The following is an 8,899-nucleotide window of genomic DNA, read 5'->3' as shown; positions in this document are numbered from 1 at the left end:
AGGTGAGGTAGGAGGGGGCCAGGGGATGGACAGCCTTGAAGCCCAGGGTGAGGAGTTTCTGCCTGATGCGTAGGTTGATCGGTAGCCACTGGAGATTTTTGAGGAGGGGAGTAACATGCCCAGAGCGTTTCTGGACAAAGACAACCCGGGCAGCGGCGTGAAGTATGGATTGAAGAGGGGAGAGACTGGAGGATGGGAGATCGGAGAGGAGGCTGATACAGTAATCCAGATGGGATAGGATGAGAGCTTGAACGAGCAGGGTAGCGGTTTGGATGGAAAGGGCGGATCTTTTCAATGTTGCAGAGCTGAGACCGGCAGGTGTTGGTGAGGGCTTGGATGTGAGGGGTGAACGAGAGAGCGGGGTCGAGGATGACACCAAGGTTGCGGGCTTGTGAGACGGGAAGGATGGTAGTGCCGTCAACAGTGATGGGAAAGTCAGGGAGAGGGCAGGGTTTGGGAGGGAAGACAAGGAGTTCAGTCTTGGACATGTTGAGCTTTAGGTGGCGGGCACACATCCGGATGGAGATGTCCTGAAGGCAGGAGGAGATGCGAGCCTGGAGAGAGGGGGAGAGAGCAGGGGCAGAGATGGAGATCTGGGTGTCATCAGCATAGAGATGATAATTGAAGCCATGAGAGCGAATGAGGTCACCAAGGGAGCGAGTGTAGATCGAGAACAGAAGGGGACCAAGCACTGAACCTTAAGGAACCCCTACAGTAAGGGGATGATGGGAGGAGGAGGAGGAGCCCTCAAAAGAGACTGAGAATGAACGACCAGAGAGATAAAAGGAGAACCAGGAGAGGACGACGGAGTCTGTGAAGCCAAGGTCGGATAGCGTGTTGAGGAGAAGGGGGTGGGCCACAGTGTCGCAGGCAGCTGAGAGGTCGAGGAGGATTAGGACAGAGTAGGAGCCGTCGGATTTGGCAAGCAGGAGGTCATCGGTGACCTTTGAGAGGGCAGTTTCGGTGGAATGTAGGGGACGGGAGCCAGACTGGAGGGGGTCGAGGAGAGTGTTGGCGTTGAGGAATTCGAGGAAAGCAGCGTGGCTCAGCGGAAAGAGCCCGGGCTTTGAGGTCAGAGGTCATCGGTTCAAATCCCGGCTCTGCCGCTTGTCGGCTGTGTGACTTTGGGCAAGTCATTTCACTTCCCTGGGCCTCAGTTACCTCCTCCGTAAAATGGGGATGAAGACTGTGAGCCCCACGTGGGACAACCTGATCACCTTGTAAATTCTCCAGCTTTTGGAACAGTGATTTGCACATAGTAAGCGTTTAATAAATGCCATCATTATTATTATTATTATTACAAGTTGGCAACACAGTAAGCTTCGTACATAGTAAGCGCGGGCGCGCTGAGACTGCGCATGCGCCGAGCTCTCCCGGTTGGGCCCCCCTTCCCCTCCCGCCCGGCCTTGACTGTGCATGCGTAGCGCCCCCCCCACCGAGCCGCGCTCCGACTGCGCATGCGCCAACCCTCCAGGATGGGCCTCCCTCTCCCCCCCCGGGCTTGCTCTGAATGCGCATGCGCCGCACTCTCTAGGTCGGCCTCCCTTCTCCCCCCCCCCGCCCTGGCTCTGACTGCGCATGCGCTGCGCACTCCAGGCCGGGGGCTCCCTTCTCCCCCCGCCCGGACTCCGACCGCGCATGCGGCCTGCCCTCCAGGGCGGGCCTCCCTCCTGAGGCGGGTGGGTGGGTGGGTCCCCGCGCGTGCTCCGAGTGCGCATGCGCTGCGCTCCGCTCTGTAGGGCGGGTCCCCCTTCTCCCCCTGCCCGGGTTACGACCGCGCATGCGCCGAGCTCTCCACGACGGGCCTTCCTCCCCCCCCCCCCCCGGCGCACTCCGACTGCGCATGCTCTGCGTGCTCCAGGGCGGGGCTCCCGCCTCCCCCGCCGAGGCTCCGATTGCGCATGCGCCTCTCTCTCTCTCTCTCTCTCTCCCCCTCCACCCCCTGGGCTCCGAACGCGCATGCGCCGCGCTCCCTCCCTTCTCCCCCCTTCCCGGCCTTCGACTGCGCTTGCGCCGAGCCCTCCACGACGGGCCTCCCTCCTTCCCCCTCCCGGCGCGCACTCCGACTGCGTATGCTCCGCCCTCTCCAGGGCGGGGCTCCCTCCTCCCCTCAGCGATGCTCCGATTGCGCATGCGCCTCTCTCCGCCTCCACCCCCCGGGCTCCGAACGCGCATGCGCCGCGCTCCCTCCCTTCTCCCCCCTTCCCGTGTTTCGACTGCGCCTGCGCCGAGCCCTCCACGACGGGCCTCCCTCCTCCCCCCCTCGGGACGCACTCCGACTGCGCATGCTCCTCGTGCTCCAGGGCGGGGCTCCCTCCTCCCCTCAATGAGGCTCCTATTGCGCATGCGCCTCTCCGCCTCCCCGCTCGTGCTCCGAACGCGCATGCGCCGCGCTCCCTCCCTTCTCCCCCCTTCCCGTGCTTCGACTGCGCCTGCGCCGAGCCCTCCATGACGGGCCTCCCTCCCCCCATCGGGGCGCACTCCGACTGCGCATGCTCCGCCCCCTCCAGGGCGGGGCCCCCTCCTCCCCTCGCCCGGGCTCCGACTGCTCATGCGCTCCCCCCCACCCCCCCGGGGCTCAGAACGCGCATGCGCCGCGCTCCCTCCCTTCTCCCCCCCTTCCCGGGCTTCGACTGCGCTTGCGCCGAGCCCTCCACGACGGGCCTCCCTCCTCCCCCCTCCCGGCGCGCTCCGACTGCGCATGTTCCGCGCGCTCCAGGGCGGGGCCCCCTCATCCCCTCGCCGAGGCTCCGATTGCGCATGCGCCGTGCTCCCTCCTTTCTCCCCCTGCCCGGGTTACGGCCGCGCATGCGCCGAGCTCTCCGGCCTCCCCCCCCCCCCCGGGGCGCTCTCGGACTGCGCATGCTCCGCCATCTCCAGGGCGGGGCCCCCTCCTCTCGACGAGGCTCCAATTGCGCATGCGCTTCTCTCTCCTCCTCCACCCCCCCGGGCTCAGAACGCGCATGCGCCGCGCTCCCTCCCTTCTCCCCCCCCTTCCCGGGCTTCGACTGCGCTTGCGCCGAGCCCTCCACGACGGGCCTACCTCCTCCCCCCCTCCCGGCGCGCTCGGACTGCGCATGCTCCGCGCGCTCCAGGGCGGGGCTCCCTCCTCCCCCCTCTCGGCGCGCTCCGACCGCGCATGCGCCTCGCCCCCTCCCTCCTCCCCGGCTCGGGCTCCTTCTGCGCACGCGCCGCGCCCTCCAGGGCGTGGCTCGCCCCTCCCCCCGTGCGGCCCCGCCCCTAACGAGGGGAGGCTATTAAGTAGCCCGCAGGCGGCACTGTAGTGAGCGTCCGCGGCCCGACGACTCGGAAGGCGATCCTTTGGGGGTGAGTCTGCCGGGGGAGGGGTGACCCAGGGGATCCCCGCCCCCCAGCTACTTGTTGGGCGCCTACTACGTGCCTGCCACCGTGCTAAGCGCTGGTAGGCGTCTACTACGTGCCAGGCACGTAGGTTTTGGGGGAGGGCGGTCGTTAGGCGCTTACTACATGCCTGCCACTGTACTAAGCGCTGGGCGGGGACTTTCTCTTTAGTTAACTTTTGTCAATGACAGTTGTTAAGCGCTTACTAAGTACCAGGCACTGTACTAAGCGCTGGGCGCCCACTTTAGTTTACTTTTTAAATGGCATTTAAGCGCTTACTACGTGCCAGGCACTGTACTAGTCGCTGGGCGGGGGCTGCTTTCCGTTTACTTAATGGCAGTTAAGCGCTTACTAGGTGCCAGGCACTGTACTGAGCGCTGGGCGGGGGACTTTGTTGTTAGTTTGCCTTTTTTTTTAATGCCAGTAAGCGCTTACTCTATGCCGGGCACTGTACTAAGCGCTGGGGGAGACTTTGTTTTTAGTTTACTTTTTAAAATGACAGTTGATAAGCGCTTACTACATGCCAGGCACTGTACTGAGCGCTGGGGGAGACTTTGTTTTTAGTTTACTTTTTTTAATGACAGTTAAGTGCTTACTACATCCCAGGCACTGTACTGAGCGCTGGGGGAGACTTTATTCTTAGTTTACTTTTTTTAATGACAGTTAAGTAGGTCCCAGGCACTGTACTGAGCGCTGGGGGAGACATTGTTTTTAGTTTACTTTTTTTAATGACAGTTAAGCGCTTACTAGGTCCCAGGCACTGTACTGAGCGCTGGGGGAGACTTTGCTTTTAGTTTACTTTTTTAAATGACAGTTGTTAAGCGCTTACTACATGCCAGGCACTGTACTGAGCGCTGGGGGAGACATTGTTTTTATTTTACTTTTCTAAATGACAGTTGTTAAGCGCTTACTAGATGTCAGGCACTGTACTGAGCGTTGGGGGAGACTTTGATTTTAGTTTACTTTTTTAATGCCATTTAAGCGCTTACAATGTGCCAGGTACTGTACTGAGCGCTGGGGGAGACTTTGCTTTTAGTTTACTTTTTTAAATGACAGTTGTTAAGTGCTTACTATATGCCTGGCATTGTACTAAGCGCTGGGGGAGACTTTGATTTTAGTTTACTTCTTTAATCATCATCAATCGTATTTATTGAGCTCTTACTATGTGCAGAGCACTGTACTAAGCACTTTTTAATGCCATTTAAGCGCTTACAATGTGCCAGGTACTGTACTGAGCGCTGGGGGAGACTTTATTTTTAGTTTACTTTTTTTAATGACAGTTGTTAAGCGCTTACTAGGTCCCAGGCACTGTACTGAGCGCTGGGGGAGACTTTATTTTTAGTTTACTTTTTTTAATGACCGTTGTTAAGCGCTTACCAGATGCCAGGCACTGTACTGAGCGTTGGGGGGAACTTTGTTTTCAGTTTACTTTTTTAATGCCATTTAAGTGCTTACTATGTGCCAGGTACTGTACTGAGTGCCGGGGGAGACTTTGCTTTTTGTTTACTTTTTTAATGACAGTTGTTAAGCGCTTACTAGATGCCAGGCACTGTACTGAGCGCTGGGGGAGACATTGTTTTTATTTTACTTTTTTAAATGACAGTTGTTAAGCGCTTACTAGATGCTGGGCACTGTACTGAATGTTGGGGGAGACTGTTTTTAGTTTACTTTTTTAATGCCATTTAAGCGCTTACTATGTGCCAGGTACTGTACTGAGCGCTGGGGGAAGACTGCTTTTAGTTTACTTTTTTAATGACAGTTGTTAAGCGCTTACTAGATGCCAGGCACTGTACTGAACGCTGGGGGAGACATTGTTTTTAGTTTACTTTTTTAAATGACAGTTAAGCGCTTACTAGGTCCCAGGCACTGTACTGAGTGCTAGGGGAGACATTGTTTTTAGTTTACTTTTTTAAATGACAGTTAAGCACTTACTAGGTCCCAGGCACTGTACTGAGCGCTTGGGGAGACTTTGTTTATAGTTTACTTTTTTTAGTGACAGTTGTTAAGCGCTTACTCGGTACCAGATACTGTATTGAGCGCTGGGGGAGACTTTGTTTTTAGTTGACTTTTTTAATGCCCTTTAAGCGCTTATTACGTGCCAGGTACTGTACTGAGCGCTGGGGAAGACTTTGTTTTTAGTTTACTTTTTTAAATGGCAAGTTGTTAAGCGCTTACTAGTTCCGAGGCACTGTACTGAGCGCTGGGGGAGATGACTTTATTTTTAGTTTGCTTTTTTTTAATGCCAGTAAACACTTACTATATGCCAGGCACTGTACTGAGCGCTGGAGGAGACTTTGTTTTTAGTTTACTTTTTTTTAACGGCAGTTGTTAAGCGCCTACTACGTACCAGGTACTGTACTGAGCGCAGAAGGAGACTTTGTTTTTAGTTTACTTTTTTAAATGCCAGTTGTTAAGCGCCTACCAGGTGCCAGGCACTGTACTAAGCGCTGGAGGAGACTTTGTTTTTAGTTTACTTTTTTTTAATGCCTGTTAGGCGCTTACTATGTACCAGGCACTGTACTATGTGCTGGGGGTGACTGTTTGTGGTTTACTTTTTTAACGGCAGTAGTTAAGCCCTTACTAGATGCCTGGCACTGTACTAAGCGCCGAGGGAGACTTTGTTTTTCATTTTTTTTATTGGCAGTTGTTAGGCGCTTACTATGTGCCAAGCACTGTACGAAGCAATGGGGGAGACTGTTTTTAGTTGACTTTTTAAAATGCCAGCTAAGCGGGTACTATGTGCCAGGTACTATACTGAGCGCTGGGATAATAATAATAATAATAACAATAATAATAATAATAATAATAATGGCATTTATGAAGCGCTTACTATGTGCCAAGCACTGTTCTAAGCGCTGGGGAGGTTAGAAGGTGATCAGGCTGTCCCACGGGGGGCTCACAGTCTCCATCCCCATTTTCCAGATGAGGGAACCGAGGCCCAGAGAAGTGAAGTGACTTGCCCAAAGTCACACAGCCGACAGTTGGCAGAGGCGGGATTTGAACCCATGACCTCTGACTCCAAAGCCCGGGCTCTTTCCGTTGAGCCATGCTGCTTAAGTTCAGTTTTTTTATGGCACCTGTTAGGCGCTTACTAGGTTCCAAGCACTGTACTAAGTGCTGGGGGAAATGGTTTTTTTTTTACTTATTTTTATGACAAGTGTCAAGAACTTACTAGGTACAGGAAACTATAATAATAATAATAATAATAATGATATCGGTTAAGCGCTTATTATGTGCCAAGCACTGTTCTAAGCACCGGGGTCGATACAAGGTGATCAGCGTGGCTCAGTGAAAAGAGCCCGGGCTTTGGAGTCCGAGGTCATGGGTTCAAATCCCGGCCCTGCCAACCGTCAGCTGTGTGACTTTGGGCAACTCACTTCTCTGGGCCTCAGTTCCCTCCTCTGTAAAATGGGGATGAAGACTGTGCGCTCCCTGTGGGAAAGCCTGATCACCTTGTAACCTCCCCGGCGCTTAGAACAGTGCTTGGCACATAGTAAGCGCTTCATAAATGCTGTCATTATTATTATTATTATTATCAGGTTGTCCCACCTGGGGCTCACGGTTTTAATCCCCATTTTGCAGATGAGGGAACTGAGGCACAGAGAAGATAATCAATCAATCGTATTTATTGAGCGCTGACTGTGTGCAGAGCGCTGTACTAAGCGCTTAGGAAGATAAGTGATTTGCCCAAGGTCACACAGCTGACAAAGCAGGGGAAGACTTTGTTTTTAGGTTTTTTTTTTTTAATGGCAGTTAAGTGCTTACTATGTGCCAGGTGCTGTACTAAGCGCTGGGGTAGATTTTTTTTTTTATATATAAGTTGAGGTTTTTATGGTACCTGTTAGGCGCTTACTAGGTAGGTGCCAGGCACTAAGCGCTGGGGGAGGTGGGTGTTTTTTTTTTTATGTCAACGTTAAGCACTTTGTGCCAGGTATTACACTAAGTGCAGCCGTAGATTTTTTTTTATTTAATTTTAATTTAGTTTTTTTTTGTGGTACGTGTTAGGTGTTTACTAGACTCTCTACCAGGTAATGGTAATAATAATAATAATGATAATAGTAATAATAATAATGATAATAGTAATAATAATAATGATGGTATTATGTGCAAAGCACTGTTCTAAGCGCTGGGGAGGTGACAAGGCGATCGGGTCGTCCCACGGGGGGCTCACAGTCCTAATCCCCATTTTCCAGATGAGGGAACTGAGGCCCAGAGAAGTGAAGTGGCTGGCCCAAGGTCACACAGCTGACAGGTGGGGATTAGAACCCATGACCTCGGACTCCTGAGCCACGCTGCTGCTCCCAAGCACTGCGCTAAGCGCTGGTGGAGATGGTTTTTTAGTTTTTTTTTTTTTTATGGTAACGTTAAGCGCTTACTATGTGCCAGGTACTACACTAAGCGCCGGAGTAGTTGGTTTTCTTTAGTTGATTTTTTTTTTATTAGCACCTGTTAGGCACTTACTATGTGCCAGGCACTGTAATAATAATAATAACGACGGCATTTGTTAAGCGCTTACTATGTGCAAAGCACTGTTCTAAGCGCTGGTGGAGATGGTTTTTTAGTTTTATTTTTTTTTATGTAACGTTAAGCGCTTACTATGTGCCAGGTACTACACTAAGCGCTGGGGTACTTGGTTTCCTTTAGTTGATTTTTTTTTTTTTTTAGTAGCACCTGTTAGGCACTAATTATTAATTAATAATAATAACGACGGCATTTGTTAAGCGCTTACTATGTGCAAAGCACTGTTCTAAGCGCTGGGGACTGTACTAAGCGCTGGAGGAGATGGTTTCTTTTATCTTCTTTTTTTTGTGTGGCAATGTTAAGCGCTTACTACGTGGCAGGCACTATACTAAGGGCTGGGGTTGGGTGTTTTTTTATTTTTTTAAAGTTTTAGGCGCTTACTAGTGCCAGGCAGTGTACCAAGTGCTGGGGGAAATTGCGCTTTTAGTTGAGATTTTTATGGCACTTAAGTGTTTATTACTATTGCAGAGAAAGGAAGTGCGTAGTTCATTCATTGTCATATTTACTGAGCGCTTCCTGCGTGCAGAGCATTGTACTAAGCGCTTGGGAGAAGCAGCGTGGCTCAGTGGAAAGAGCCCAGGCTTGGGAGTCCGAGGTCGTGGGTTCCAATCCCGCCTCCGCCACGTGTCTGCGGGGTGACCTCGGGCAAGTCACTTCACTTCTCTGGGCCTCAGTGGCCTCGTCTGTAAAATGGGGATTAGGACTGGGAGCCCCCCGTGGGACAACCTGATCACCTCGTAACCTCCCCAGCACTTTGAACAGTGCTTTGCACATAGTAAGCGCTTAACAAATTAACAAATACCATCATTATTATTATTATCATTATTAAGTGCTCGATAAATGCGATTGAATAGAATGAATACCGTTGATTAAAAGACTGTGTAAGGGCCTTGAGAACATAGTAAGCACTTAACAAATGCCATTATTATTATTATTATTACTATTATTATTAAGTACTCGATAAATACGATTGAATAGAATGAATACCGTTGATTAAGAGACTGTGTAAGGGCCTTGA

The sequence above is a fragment of the Tachyglossus aculeatus genome, chromosome 4, assembly GCF_015852505.1.
Source record: "Tachyglossus aculeatus isolate mTacAcu1 chromosome 4, mTacAcu1.pri, whole genome shotgun sequence".
Taxonomy (NCBI): domain Eukaryota; kingdom Metazoa; phylum Chordata; class Mammalia; order Monotremata; family Tachyglossidae; genus Tachyglossus; species Tachyglossus aculeatus.
Note: the sequence above shows the minus strand (reverse complement) of the source record.